Raw genomic sequence first — 15,813 nt, forward strand, 5'->3', positions numbered from 1 at the left:
GAAATTCCCTTTTTCTTCTACTGGGCCACTGACATACAGAAGGAAAGTGAAGATTTGGCATGCGTATATATGCTCCAAACAACTCAGTTTAAGAATGTTGGTTTCTGAATAACAAATGCATATTTAACTCACAGCTGGTTGAACAAAGACCAAGAACTAACCAGTTGACTGGATGAATCCATTATTTCAATTAATTATTTATTGCACTCATTCTGGGGCTTGAATTCAGGGCCTGGGTGCTATCCCTTAGCTTTTTCACTCAAGGTTGATGCTCTACCACTTGAGCCACAGCTCCATTCACTTCTGCCTTTTTGTCTGAGACCAAGACTTGGACTTGGTATCTGGTGCTATTGCTCTACCATTGGAGCTATACTTCAGCTCTGACTTCTTCCTTTTTGCTTGGTTAATTATACATACAAGTTTCATAGGCTTTTTTGACTGGCCTGATTTCAGTCTCAGTTCTCAGATCTCAGCCTTCTGAGTAGCTAGGATTACAGGTGTGAGGCAGTGAAACCTATACATAAGTAGACATATTTGTCCTGACTCATGTTCCAGATATACTTGTCTAGAATAGCTTTCTCCTGCTGGGCACCAATGGATCATGCCTGTAATCGTGGCTACTCAGGAGGCTGAGATCTGAGAATTGAGGTTTAAAGCCAGCCATGAAAGTCTTGTCTCCAATTAACCACCAGAAAACCAGAAGTAGTGCTTTTGCTCCAAGTGGTAGAATGTTAGCCTTAAGCAAAAATGATCAGATAGCTCCCAGGCCTTGAATTCAAGCCCCATGTCCAGACACAAAAAAAACTTTTTCTCTTTCACACAGCCAGATTTGGTACTTCTTATATCTACTCACTGCCTGACTCTAGGAAAGCATTTACGGAATCATGGTTTATTAGTGCCATTCCTTCAGAATGAGGATTCCATCTTGCTTTATCTACTGGAAATGTTTTGTAAATGAAAAAATAATTATACAGTATCAATGCCTTCCTCCATATTCATGAGGTTATGATGACAAGAGATGGGAGAATTGGTGTGTGTGTGTGTGTGGGGGGGTGTTCTGAAAGACTGAGGGGAACAGTTAAGAAAATAGAGAACTTAGTCGGATACCAGTGGCTTACACTTGTAATCCTAGACACCTGTAATCCTAGGCTGAGATCTGATGATTGAGATTCAAAGTCAGCCCAGCAGGAAAGTCTGAGAGATTGTTTTCCAATTGATCAGAAAGAGGGTAGAAGTGGAGCTATGGACCAAATGGTGGTGTGTCAGCCTTGAATAAAAAAGACAAGTGAGAGATTGAGGCCCTGAGTTCAAGCCCTACTACCAGCAGAAGATAGAAGACAGAGAAGAGAGAGAGAGAGAGAGAGAGAGAGAGAGAGAGAGAGAGAGAGAGAGAGAGAGAGAGAGAGAGAGAGAGAGAGAAAGGGAGGGAGAGAAAGAGGGAGGGAAGGAGGGAAAGAGGGAAGGGAAAGGAAGGGAAGGAAGGAAAGGAAGGAATGAAGAAAAAGGAAGGGAAGGAAGGGAGAGAGGAAAGGAAGAAAGGAAGGGAGAGAGGAAAGGAAGAAAGGAAAGGAAGAAATATAAGATAAAGAAGAGGACCCTTGGGGGCAGAGGAAGGACACAAAATTGAACAAAGAAGCTCAGTGGCTTCTCCTGAGATTCCAAGAGAACACTGATCAGATCTTGCTGTGAATTCTGATTACCATCGCTCTCTGAAGTGCTAATTAGCCATGCTCAAAGCACCTCCCTCTTGCAGTTCCTCAGCTCCACTCAGAAGGGAATGGCTTCAATAAAACAAATTTTCTGTACTGCAGCCCCCAAACCATAATACCACTAAGAGACAAAGGACAAAAAGAGCACAAATACAACAGTGATACTCACCAGACACTATGTTGGAAATGATCTGTACAACTGTGGGAGGTTTGGGGGGAGGGAAAGTGGGGGGGTTACAAGTTCAACAAGAAATGTTGAACCTTAGGCACTACCTTACTTATGTAACTATAACCACTCTGTACATCAACTTGACAATAAAATTTTTAAAAATTAAAAAAAATGTCCCCCCTCTAAATACCACCATGAGATCTGGATGGGGCCAGACTCACTTCCTTGAGCCCCAGGTCTCCATCTCTTCAGACAGAGAGGAATGTATTTGCAACTATTTTTGCCATTACTAGGGTTTGAATTCAGGGCCTGGGGCACTGTCCCTGAGCTTCTGTTTGCTCAAGGTGAGTGCTCTCCCATTTAAGGCACAGCATCACTTCCAGCTTTTTCTGAGTAGTTTATTGGGGATAAGAGTCTCATGGACTTTCCTGCCTGGGCTGGCATTGAACCAAAATCCTCCTGACTAGATAGGATTACAGGCAGGAGCCACCAGCACCCGGTTATTTGCAACTTCTTGATCCTTCATAGAACTGGATCAACTTCTCCCTATCCAATTGTATTCACCAGGAAAGAGTGAAAATGGCACAGAGACTAAGTAAGGGGAAGAAAAAAGGAGTTTGGGGCACCCCATCTCTCATTTATTCAGTTCTTACTGTATGTCAATCATCAAGCTCAGCAATGATGCAAATATTTTTAGTCGCTGCCTTTGAGGTGGGTATTTTTCTTAAATTATCTTGAAGTAGTTGTACTATTTATTTATATTATTATCATTATTTCTTGTTTATGTGGTCCTGAGGAATTGAACCTAGAGCCTCATGCATGCTAGGCAAGCACTCTACCACTAAGCCACATTCCCGGCCCTAGTACATCTTGATTCATGTCATCCCTTCCATCATATTCCTCCAACTCTCCAACCCCACCCCTCCCCTCAAGTTACTGTTTCCATTTTCACATGTGTACACTGTGTGTTATGACTTCAATTCTTCCACCATTCATCTGCCCCCCCTCCCTCTTGAGCCTCACTCTCCTCAGGAAAAATAAAACATGTTTCAGCTTTCTGGTATTAATTTTGTGAAACTGTCAGGTAACTGTTCAAAGGCATTATATCATAGGAATCCATCCCTGTGTATACCATTTTACAATTGTGCATACATGCATATGACACTATATATGTTTTAATATATGTTAATATATACTATGAGGGAACACATGTGTTCTTTGTCACTCTGAGCCTGACTTAACTTCTCTTAACATAATTTCTTCCAGACCCATCCAGATCCATTCATTTCCTCACAAATGCCATAGTGTGTGTGTGTGTGTGTGTGTGTGTGTGAAAATACCATACAGAGGAGTTACAATTTATATGGGCAAGGTAATGAGTACATTTCTTATCAAGCATTGTTGCCTCCTCCTTTGTTTCCCCTTCCCATCCCGGCCCCCCCCCCCCCCCCGGCCAAAGTTGTAAAGTTCATTTTTCAACATAACCTCTTGTACATCTCATTGTTGCAGTGAGTCCATCTGTATCCCTACTTAATTGTTTTTTGTTTCCCTTCCCCTCCACAAATTATACCAACATCAAATAAGGGAAATCATAGGACCTATGTTTCTTTGGGCCTGGCTTACTTCACTTCATATAATTTTTTCCAAGTCTTTCCATTTCCTAACAAATGGGGCAATGTCATTCATTCTGATGGAGGCATAGAATTCCATTGTGTATATATACCACATTTTCTTGATCCATTCAACTACTGAGGGGCATCTGGGTTGGTTCCATATCTTAGCTATGGTAAACAATGCTGCAATAAACATAGTTGTGCTAGTAGCTTTAGTATGGTCTTGTTTGTGATCATTTGGGTAAATGCCCAAAAGTGGGATTGCTGGGTCATGGGGGAGCTCTATGTGGAGTCTTTTGAGGAACCTCCATACTACTTTCCAAAGTGGTTGAATAAGTTTACACTCCCACCAACAATGCAGTAAGGTTCCCTTCTGTCCACATCCCCTCCAGCATCTGTTGTTATTACAGTTCTTGATTACAGCAATTCTAACTGGGGTGAGGTGGTATCTCAATGTTGTTTTGATTTGTATTTCTTTAATGGCTAGGAGGTTGAGCATTTCTTCATGTGTCTATTGGCCATCCTTCTTTCTTCTTCAGAGAAGTTTCTCTTTAAGTCTTTCGCCCACTTATTTATTGGGCAGTTGTTTCTTTGCGGATTTGTTGTTGGGGGATTTAATTTTTTGAGTTCCAAGTATATTTTAGATATGAGACCCTTGTCTGTTGTATGGCTAATGAAGATCTTCTCCCAATCCGTGGGCTTTCTATTGATCTTGCTAGCTATGTCCTTTGCCATGCAGAAGCTCTGCAACTTCATGTAATCCCATTTGTCCAACCTTTTCTTTGATTTGTTGTGTTTCTGGGTCTCTATTAAGAAAATTTTGGCCTGTGCCAAGGAGACCTACAGTTTCTCCTATTCCATCCTGTAATGTTTTCAGAGTATCTGCTTTGACTCCGAGGTCTTTGATCCATTTGGAGTGGATTCTGGTGCAGTGTGATATATAAGGATCTAGCTTTAGTTTTCTACAAGTGATTAACCAATTTTGCCAGCACCATTTAGACATATTATTTTTATGGATAGTCATTCTTTGTATTTTATGCAAGGTGTGTGTGTGTGTGTGTGTGTGTGTGTGTGCGCGCGTGCGTGCGCACGCGCATGCTGGCCTGAACTCAGGGCTTAGGTGCTGTCCCTGAGCTTTTTGGCTCAAGGCTAGATTTTTGCCACTTGAGCCACAGCATCACTTCTGGTTTTCTGGTGATTAACTGGAGATAAAAGTCTCGTGGACTTCCCTTCCCTGGCTGGCTTTGAACAGTGATTCTCAGATTTCAGCCTCCTGAGCAGCTAGTGGTACAATGATCCACTGTCACTCAGCTGGCAAACCATTCTAATAAATGGATTCTGTTAGTCTTATGACTGGATGAGTACAATTACATTATATATACAATGTATATATGTGAATATGTACGTATACATATGTGTATACATATATATACATATGTAATTTTCTTGATTCATCCCAAGGTGGTCTATTTTATGATTCCCTTTAACAGATGAGGGAATTGAATCTCAAAATAAGTAATGTGCCTCAGATCCAATACCTGGTCCCCATTAGAACTCATATTTGAAACCAGGATGGGTTAACTTTAAAATCTATTTCATTTACATTATTTTAATGAACCTGCTAGGAGTTCTAAAATCATGTCAGGTGATCATGCTGGCCCTGATGATAATGATGATGATGATGAAGATGATGATCATGATGATGATGATGCATGTAACTAAATTATCTTATGCATTTGTTTTATGCTAAAATATTCACCTTTATTGTCTTATTAAGACCTCCCAACAACCTATTCAGGAAGGATTTATGATTTGTAGATGAGGAACTTGAGGTCTCTAGAGGCATTTAGGGTCTCCACCAAGATTGTCCAGGAAGTTGACCCTGTGGTTAAGCTCAGAATGAAAACAGAATCTGTTTGAATCTGAAGATGTTATCCAGGTTGAGCAATGTTAAACCAGAGGATTTCTTCATTTCCCAAATTTGCAGAAGGATTCTGCAGGGATCTTTTGATTTCACTCTTAGGCCTTTGGGATAAATCAGCCATTTTCATTTACTTTTCATTTTTTGCCAGCCCTAAGACTTGAACTCGGGGCCTGAGCACTGTTCCTGAGCTTATTTTGCTCAAGGCTAGTACTGTACCACTTGAACATAATGCCACTTCTGGCTTTTTCTGTTGATGTGGTACTGAAGAATTGAATGCAGGACTCATGCATGCTAGGCAAGCACTCTATCACTGAGCTACCTTCCCAACCCCTTCATTTACTTTTAATAGTTTACCTTGGGGCTAGAAATTTTGTGAGGGAGCAGAGTCATTCAAGGACTCCCAGCTTGGATATTACAACATGAATTTAACCTAGTTTAACCAAGCCTCATCTCAGTGGACGGTGATGGGCCACCTACTCCACCTCCCATTCCTCTTAGTATTTTTTAAAAATTTTATCCACTGTCAATTTGCTTCCCTGCAGTCCCAAGCCCTCAGTTGTCCTGCTTTGGCTACCCTTTACTTTTTTTTTTTTTTTTTTTTTTAAATCAATCCCTTTACTCATTCCAATTTATATCTCGACATCCTCACCCTAGGAGGTGGCCAAAGTCAAGTGGATCAAATTCATTTGCACTAAAGCAGGTGTGGCTTAATACAGCCCTCCTTCTGGGTAAGAGTTGCATTTTAAAATACCTCATCTGGCTGGGAATGTGGCTTAGTGGTAGAATGCTTGCCTAGCATGCATGAAGCCCTGGGTTCGATTCCCCAGTACCATATAAACTGAAAAAGCCAGAAGTGGCTCTGTGGCTCAAGTGGTGGAGTGTTAGCCTTGTGCAAAAAAAAGCTTTTCCAGGACTGATAAAAATAAAATAAATAAAATAAAATGCCACATCCTATTCCTGGACCCATGCTATGCAGTGTAGTACAACACAGGCAACATGAAGTTATCTTTCTGTTAGCCAACACTAGAAGGATGCTTACTTAGGCTTAGAGAAGTCTTCCTTGGCAGAGTTTTGCCCTCTCTAATTGGTAGTGTCAGCTGCTGCTTTAACTTCCCTAATATCTCAGACCTTTGCCCTGGAACTTTGCTTCTTAGCATCCCTTGGCTATCCATCCTAATAGTTAACTGCTTACATTTTTGTCATACTTGTTCCTAGGCACCCTGAAGTTGTTTACAAACTAGTCCCAAAGGGTCCCTTGGAGTCCTCTATCCTGCCTGGATCCAAACCACATAGGAAACAGAATCCTCTCAGTTGTTTCTCCAGCCTCTGGAGGCTACTGCTGCCTCAAGCTAAATTTGGTGGGTTGCTCTTTCCCACAAGGGGGCCTTGGCTGGGACACTGGACCTCTCTGTCTACCACCCCCACCCCTTGCAGCCTCAATTTCGACTTCTCACTAACAAAGTGGCTAAGAGCCTTTCTGTCCTAAAATTGGCTGTGGTCACCTTCCCACAAATCCTGTGTCCTCCTCCTCATACACATCTCCCACAGATCAGCCTGAATAGTAAAGGCATGCTGGCTTATGGAGGTGATGGGGACATGGATGTGGATCAGTTTGTTTGGACTGCCTGCTTCTCTGCCTGGGAGATTCTTTTCCTCACCCATAATGGGTGAAATGTTATCAACTTGGTATTCACAACCTAAAAGAAACATTAATGGAGACTCTCTCTTGACAACAAATATACATTTACCACAATTTCGAGTGTAAGAGTCACCCCTATCTGAAAATCATGATCTTCCCAAGTACCTAGAGTATAGAGCACACAGCAGCCCTGAGTTTCCTATTGCTTTATTGAGTAGGATTAACTTTGGTCTTAAAATTGTCACTGTTTCTCATTTTTTTATTTCTCTGGCTCCCATCATGAATAGTGCTTCTGACATGTTCCTGGTACTAATGCTGCATTTGATAGAACACTTTCTGAAATTTGTTCCCATGGGTTACTAGGTAAGAGGGCGGTTGAGTTCAAAATGGAACTCATTCTACTGCCACATACAATTTTGGTCTCCAGGAATGTGAGATAATTCATTTTGGTTGTCTAGACATTCTGTAGGTAGTACTTTGTATAGCACCTCTAGAAGAATAATAAAGAAGCCTGTTAGAGTTAGAATGGTCATAGAAAGCTTCTCTGAAGGGATGATGGGTAACATCTGTACTGTATTACAATAACATAGTTCTAAGCAGAGGAAAGGTCAAATGCATGATACCCAAGACAGCTAACCTATCTGTGGCAAAACACATGGGAGCACATGATAAATACTGTCATTGGAAGCACGGAAACCTTCCTCTCCTGCCTCACAGGAATGGTACACAAGTACACAGAATGGGATGCCTTAATTAAGAACTGAGAACAATTTTTTCATCATAAAAGGACAGAAGGGAGAGGATGTATGAACAGATACAGGCCAGTCTTATCTAATTCTTTTCAATAATTCTAAGACTATGTCATTAAGTAAGGATAACAATATGAGAAAAATGACACCTCAAGAAATGTTGAAAGGGATGAAATGCATCAAAATGCACTTTATTCATAAACAACTTTGTTGAGTGAAACTCCTTTGTACAACTACTTGAAGAAAAAAACCACTAAAATACATTTAAAAATATAATTAAGGGCTGGGAAGTGGCTCAGGGGTAGAGTGCTTGCCTTGCATGCATGAGGCTCTGGGTTTGATTCCTCAGCACCATGTAAGCAGAAAAAGCCAGAAGTTGCGCTGTGGCTCAAGTGGTAGAGTGCTAGCCTTGAGTTGAAGAGCTGAGGGACAGTGCCCAGGCCCAGAGTTCAGGCCCCACAAATGACAATTTAAAAAAAATATAATTAAAAACATAAATGATAAAATGATAAAAATACAAATGATAAAGTGTGACATCTGAAGGAAAAAGTGAATTCATAGGAGTACCTCCAAGGATTGGCAGTTTGGGGGATGTTCATTTGGGATTTTTGGTTACAATTTTGCTTGATTTTTCACAGTTCTTAGATGTAGTTTCAGTGGGGAAATAGTTGAGATTAATCAGAGTGATGGCATTGCACAGGAGTTCAAGTGCACACCTGATAATAAAGTAAGCTTTAGAGAGACTTGTTAAGGTTGGTTCAAAAGCAAATGCCTATGGTTTCTCTTATTTGCAATAACTAGTAAATGTCTGAGACCAACAGAAATGGTCAGATAAGTTGATGTTAGGCAAAATGAACCTCAAGATAAGGACTCAAATGGTTTTTCTTTCTTGCTATTGTTTCTAACATATTTATAAGATAATTTCTTCGTTGCTTTGTATGTCCCTCCCCTATGGTATAACCCCTGTTTTCACTATATTTATGTTGGTATAATTTGTGGAAGGGAAGGGAAAAAACAAATTGCTTAAATAGGGATACAGGTGGACCCATTGCACCAATGAGATGTACAAGATGCTATGTCAAAAATGAACCTTACAACTTTGGCGGTGTGGGGGGTAAGTGTTAGGAGGTTGGAGATGAGAAGGGATGGTAAGGGGAAACAAAGGAGGAGGCAACAATGCTTGATAAGAAATGTACTCATTACCTTGCCCATGTAATTGTTACCCCTTTGTATGGTATTTTCATAATAAAAAATGACAAATGAGAGTGTGAGACCCTGAGTTAGTTCAAGTCCCAGTATTGGCACATACACACACACAAAGGACACACACAGCCAAGAGACATCACTAAAAAAAAAGAAAGAAAGAAAAAAGAAAAAAGAACTTTACAACTTTGGGGTGTGTGTGTGTAAGGAGAGAGCAGGGATGGTAAGAGGAAACAAAGGTGGAGGCAACAATGCTTGATAAGAAATGCATTCATTACCTTGTTCATGTAATTTTAACTACTCTGTATGGTATTTTCACAATAAAAAACATTAATAAGAAAAAGAAAAAAAAAACCAAATGTCTTTACCTCTTTTTTTCCCATGTCAACTTGGCACAAGATACCTGCTAAAAGTCCCAGAAACATGGTAGCCTAAGACCAAAGGATAAAGGGTTTTAAATGCTCAATGGGAAGTTAGACTAGATTGTAGAAAATAAAATACATTCTTAGTATTACAAACAAAGAAATAATAACTTTTTTTACAAGTCAAATAGATTCACCACAGAAAAAAGAAACGGAAAGGACCAAGTTTACTCTCTTTTCTAAAAGTCATAGGCAGATATAGATGTACCTCAGTTTATAAGTTTTAACTTAGTTTCTCTAAGATTAAGCCCAATGTGTTTTGTTTTCTCTTTGTGTTTTTAATGAATCACAAAGTCTTAGGTTCTGTTCTCTTCAAAGCTAAATATCACTAAACATATAAAAATGAAATTGACATGGGAGAAAGAAAGGGGTCTCACCCTATCATCAGACTGTTTACTGTCCCAACATCCACTCTCCATTTAGCGCACAGATTTGTACTTGTAGCCCTCCATGAAAGATGAGGGTGGAAGCTACTGTAGCCACTGCCTAACTCTACAGACACACAGCAATATCCAACCATGGACAGACTGGAAAATGAAAAGAAAGAAAGAACAAGATAAGATAAGGAAGAAAGAGAAAGACATAAGGAAAAAAGAAAGAAGGTAGGCAGGATGAGGAAAAGTAGATGAAAGAGCAGGAAATTAAAAGGTAAAGGTAACAGAGTCATAGAAGTAATCATAAACAGTGACAAAGCAGAAAAAACCAAACCCAAAAAACCAAAACCAAAACAAAAAGCAAAGTAACAACAACTTCATTTCCATTTGAGTTCACTTTGATAGACATCATTTTATATAATCATATGCACATAGCTATTGAGCCTCTAGTGTGCTGCGGACCAGGTTCTGTTGGGACGACAGAGGACACGTAAGGGAGGAACCTGAAATAGGATGGGGAGATGGCAAACAGACAACTCACACACATTAGGAGTGGATGCTGAGTGTGATTTAATGCAGAGGATAACAAACTTTTTTTTTTTTTTTTTTGGGTCCGGTCGAGGGGCCTGAACTCTGGGCCTGGGCGCTGTCCCTCAGCTCTTCAGCTCAAGGCTAGCGCTCTACCACTTGAGCCACAGCACCACTTCCGGCTTTTTTTCTTTTTGCTTATGTGGTGCTGAGGAATCGAACCCAGGGCGTCAGGCATGCAAGGCAAGCGCTTTACCACTGAGCCAACTTCCCAGCCCCAAGGATAACAAACTTTTATAGCAAAAGTCTCCATGAGAAAGGGCAAAAGGTTACACAATCTTGCTGCATGGCTTCTTTCTTGGGTGGTCACCAGCTGGGCACCTGATAGGCATTTGTCTCCGGCTTATCTCTAAGGAATACAATGGGTTTGGGTTTTGATGTTTGTCACCAATTAACCATTACCTATCTTTATAGAGGCCTTAACTTTTCCCATAAGATCTTTCCTGTCTCTTCTTTAATAGTAAACTTCAAGGAGACCTAGCAAATCTCTTAGTAAATAGCAGGAAATTCTTTCTCCTAAATAGTTATCTTAGTAATTGCCATCCATTCTTTCTGCTCTAGCTGAGCCTACAGCTTCTTGTAAATCCCTTACAAATAATTCCTTCTGTTGAAGTGACTTTGTGAAACCCCCAATACTTTTATATTTACTTATAACTTGTCTATTAGCCTCCATAAGAGAGGTTTCAGGGTAGCCCTTAACTCTGGTGAGTTCGTCATATTTTTAAGACACTCATCAGATATTGGAGTCGTCAACACCCTTAAGAAAGAGCTTTGAATAAGGGAACGTTGACAATGAGTAAGTACAAAGAGCAGTAGAAACAGTAAAAGATTAATAGGCACTCTTATACAGTGAAGAAAGGCAGAAACACATCTTTTCCCAGGGGTTTGCCAGCCTTTTCCCAGGAGTAGGCCTCTTAGAAGCCCTATTCTCCGAGGTAGACTTCGGTGAAGTCCCAAAACTTGGAGATAGGTTTCTGTAAAGCCCCATTCTCTGAGGAAGACTTCGGTGAAGTCCCAAAACTCAGAGATAGGTCTCTGAAGCCCCTATCATGGTCTGATAGATGGTTTCCCATGCTAAGCAGACTCTACTGGAGTCAGCGTGGCACTAGTGATCATCTCCTAAGATTATCCTCCTTTGGTCTCACTGTGTGATTATTTAGGGTCCTGTTTAATTTATCATGTCCAGGTGTCCCCTGTATCATTTGTCTTTTATGTAAGTTTATCTGTTTTAAGGAAGGTAAATGGGAACACAGAAATGATAAGAAATAGGATGAACAAATACAACAGTGATATTTACTAGACACTATGTTGAAAATGAACTATCGAACTGTGGGGACGGGGTTGGGGGAAAATGAGGAGAAAAGAACAGAAGAGGTGACACTATTTAAAATAAAATATATTCATTACCTGTCTTATGTAACTTTAACACACTGTAAATCACCTTTACAATAAGACTAAATAAAAACATCTAAAAAGAAGAAATCAACACAGAATGTTGTAAGAAACAGCAAACTATGTCAGCATGAAGACTTTCCAGATACTAACAAAAGTAACAATAATAGTTATTATGTCATGCTAATACTTTGCTCTAAGTGTTACATAGGGTAGATTTATTCATTTACCTAATTTTTGTGTGTGCTAGAGATTAAACCCAGGTATTGTACATGCTGTTCATGTGCTCTACCATAGAGAAATGCCCTCAGCTTCATTTGCAAATATTTGTCAGACAAATTGAAGCCCTCCTGAAGCTTGCAACCTAGTCATAAATTAAGAGAAATGGGTAATATATGTGGTGCCTTAGAAGATAAGAGCCCAAAGAAATAGGATACTGGCAGAGCGCATGTTGAGTAAGAGGAAAAAGAAGTGGTCCAAATGGCCAGGGTCTGGAGGAGGCCTGATCAACCCATATTTGAACTATATATACCGTAACTAACTGCCAACAAAGGAAAAGCAGAAATGGGCCACTGATGGCTTATGCCTGTGATCCTAACTACTCAGGGAGCTGAGATCTAAAGAACACAGTGTTAAGCCTGTCAGAGCAGAAAAGTCTGTAAGACTCTTATCTCCATTTCTTTATAAAGCAAAAACTGGAGGTTTGGTTCAAGTGCCAGCTATGGGGGAGGGGGGCAAGGTAGATTGTGAAGCTCTGAGGTGAAGCCTCAGTGCCAGAACACACAAATTAAAAAATGAAGAAAGAGAGAAGGGGACAGAGAGTGAGAAGGAGGGAGGGAGAGAGGAAGCAAGCAGTTTGCTTCCAGAGAAAAGTGATAGAGATGAGCACAGAATATTAAACTAGAGGCAATAAGGTCTCTGAGAGTTGAAGAAAACAAACATGGTCTTCAAAACTTTTCTATATGGTTTAAGGAAGTGCAGGTTTCTTTTGATCAAGACAAACTTCCAAGAATATACCTTCACCTTCATAAAAATCAAAATGCAAATATATATATATATATAAAGAGAGAGAGAAAGAAAGAAAGAAAAAGAAAGAAAGCTAGAATGTAAGAATGTAGCTCAGCTCTTTGGCAAGAACTTGCCTAGCAAGTACAACATTCTAGGTTTAAGTCCCAGTATCAAACAAAAGGTAAAAAAATACCCTAAATACTTTTATAAAATAAATTACCCTAAAATATTTTGTCCTGGAAGATTTAAATTCATCTATCACTGGTTGCCAAATAAAGTGCTAAGCAAATCTCATATTCGATATATATGCCCATATAATTTTGATGTCTAGCAGTCCTTTGAAATTTATTTTATTTTATTTTATTTGTGAACATACTGTACAGAGGGGTTACAATTACATGGGCAGGATAAAGCGTACATTTCTTACCAAGCATTGCAGCCTCCTCCTTTGTTTATCCTTCACATCCCTTCCCAGGCTCCCTCCTCCCCCTCTCAGTCCCAATACTTCTCTCCTCCCCTCCCCCCACAGACATTGTAAAGCTCATTATGGACATGACAACTTGTACTTCTCATTGTTGCAACAGGTCCACCTGTATCTTTAAACGACTTGTTTTTCCCCATCTCCTCCACAAGTTATACTGACATCAAATATAGTGAAAGCAGGGGTTATACTGTGGGGGAGGGACATACAAAGCAACAAAGAAATAATCTTATAAATGCGTTAGAAACACATGCATGAAAGAAAAAAAACATTAAAATACATATCTAAGGGTTCATTTTCCTAATATCACATTATCTGACCTTTTCCACTTGACTCATACATATACTAGATATTGCAAATAAGGGAAAGCATGGGGCCTATGTTTCTTTGGGCCTGGCTTACTTCGCTTAATATAATTTTTTCCAAGTCTTTCCATTTCCTAACAAATGGGGCAATGTCATTCTTTCTGATGGAGGCATAGAATTCCATTGTGTATATATACCACATTTTCTTGATCCATTCATCTACTGAGGGGCATCTGGGTTGGTTCCAGATCTTAGCTATGGTGAATAATGCTGCAATAAACATAGTTGTGCTGGTAGCTTTAGTGTGGTCTTGTTTGTAAACATTTGGGTAAATGCCCAAAAGTGGGATTGCTGGGTCATAGGGGAGTTCTATGTGGAGTCTTTTGAGGAACCTCCATACTGCTTTCCAAAGTGGTTGAACAAGTTTACATTCCCACCAACAATGAAGTAAGGTTCCCTTCTGTCCACATCCACTCCAGCATCTGTTGTTGTTAGAGTTCTTGATTTTTGCCATTCTAACTGGAGTGAGGTGGTATCTCCATGTTGTTTTGATTTACATTTCTTTTATGGCTAGGGAGGTTGAGCATTTCTTCATGTGTCTATTGGCCATCCTTCTTTCTTCTTCAGAGAAGTTTCTCTTTAAGTCTTTAGCCCACTTGTTTATTGGGCAGTTGTTTCTTTGAGGATTTGTTGTTGGGGGTTTACTAGCCGTTGTATGGCTAGTAAAGATCTTTTCCCAATCCGTGGGCTTTCTATTGATCTTGCTAGCTATGTCCTTTGCCATGCAGAAGCTCCGCAACTTTATGCGATCCCATTGTCCACCCTTTCTTTGATTTGTTGTGTTTCCGGGTCTCTATTCAGAAAATTTCAGCCTGAGCCAAGGAGACCTAGGGTTTCTCCTATTCTATCCTGTAATGTTTTCAGAGTGTCTGCTTTGACTTGGAGGTCTTTGATCCATTTGGAGTTGATTCTGGTGCAGGGGGATATATAAGGATCTAGCTTTAGTTTTCTACAAGTAGTTAACCAATTTTGCCAGCACCATTTACTGAAGAGGCTGTCTTTGTTCCATTCTATTGTTTTAGCTCCCTTATCGAAGATTAGATGGCTATAGGTCTGTAGGTTCATTTCTGGGTTTACAATTCTATTCCATTGGTCCTGAGGTCTGTTCTTATGCCAATACCAAGCTGTTTTGATTACTATCGCTTTATAGTAGAGTTTGAAATTTGGTATTGATATTCCTCCAGCACTGTTCTTTTCGTTGAGGAGCATTTTTGCTATTCGGGGTATTTTATTGTTCCATATGAATTTTTGGATTGCCTCTTCTATTTCCTTGAAGAATGAGCTTGGAATTTTGATAGGTATGGCGTTGAATTTGTAGACAGCCTTGGGAAGTATTGCCATTTTCATGATGTTAATCTTTCCAATCCAGGAGCATGGGAGGTTTTGCCATTTTTTAAGTTGTGTGTTGATTTCCTTTTTCAAGATTTTAAAGTTTTCATCATAGAGGTCCTTCACTTCTTTGGTTAAGTTAATTCCTAGGTATTTTATTTTTTGTGGGGCTATTACAAATGGAGTTGCTTTCCTAATTTCAACCACACTTTTCTCATTGTTGGCATACAGAAAGGCCATTGATTTTGGGGGGTTAATTTTATACCCTGCTACTTTGCCAAAGTTTTGAATCAGCTTGAGTAATTTGGGAGTGGAGTCTATGGGATTCTTTAAATACAAGATCATGTCGTCTGCAAAGAGGGAGAGTTTTATTTCTTCTTTCCCTATTTGGATCCCCTTTATGTCTGCATCTTATCTTATTGCTGTAGCTAGGCATTCTAATACTAGATTGAAGAGAAGTGGAGAGAGTGGACATCCTTGTCTTGTTCCTGAGTTAAGAGGAAATGGCTTTAGTTTTTCACCATTAAGTATAATGCTGGCTGTAGGTTTGTCATATACAGCCTTTATTGTATTGAGGAATGTTCCATGGATTCCTAATTTTTCCAAAACCTTCATCATAAAGGGGTGTTGGATCTTGTCGAATGATTTTTCTGCATCTATTGAGATAACCATGTGGTTCTTATTCTTGCTCCTGTTGATGTGATGAATAATATTAATTGATTTGCGTATATTAAACCAGCTTTGCATCCCTGAAATGAATCCTGTTTGATCATGGTGTACGATTTTTTGGATGAATTGTTGAAGTCGGTTGGCCAATATTTTGTTGAGAAGTTTTGCATCAATGTTCA

Source organism: Dipodomys spectabilis, unplaced genomic scaffold (genome assembly GCF_019054845.1).
Source record: "Dipodomys spectabilis isolate Male_0828 unplaced genomic scaffold, ASM1905484v1 ptg000250l, whole genome shotgun sequence".
Taxonomy (NCBI): Eukaryota; Metazoa; Chordata; class Mammalia; order Rodentia; family Heteromyidae; genus Dipodomys; species Dipodomys spectabilis.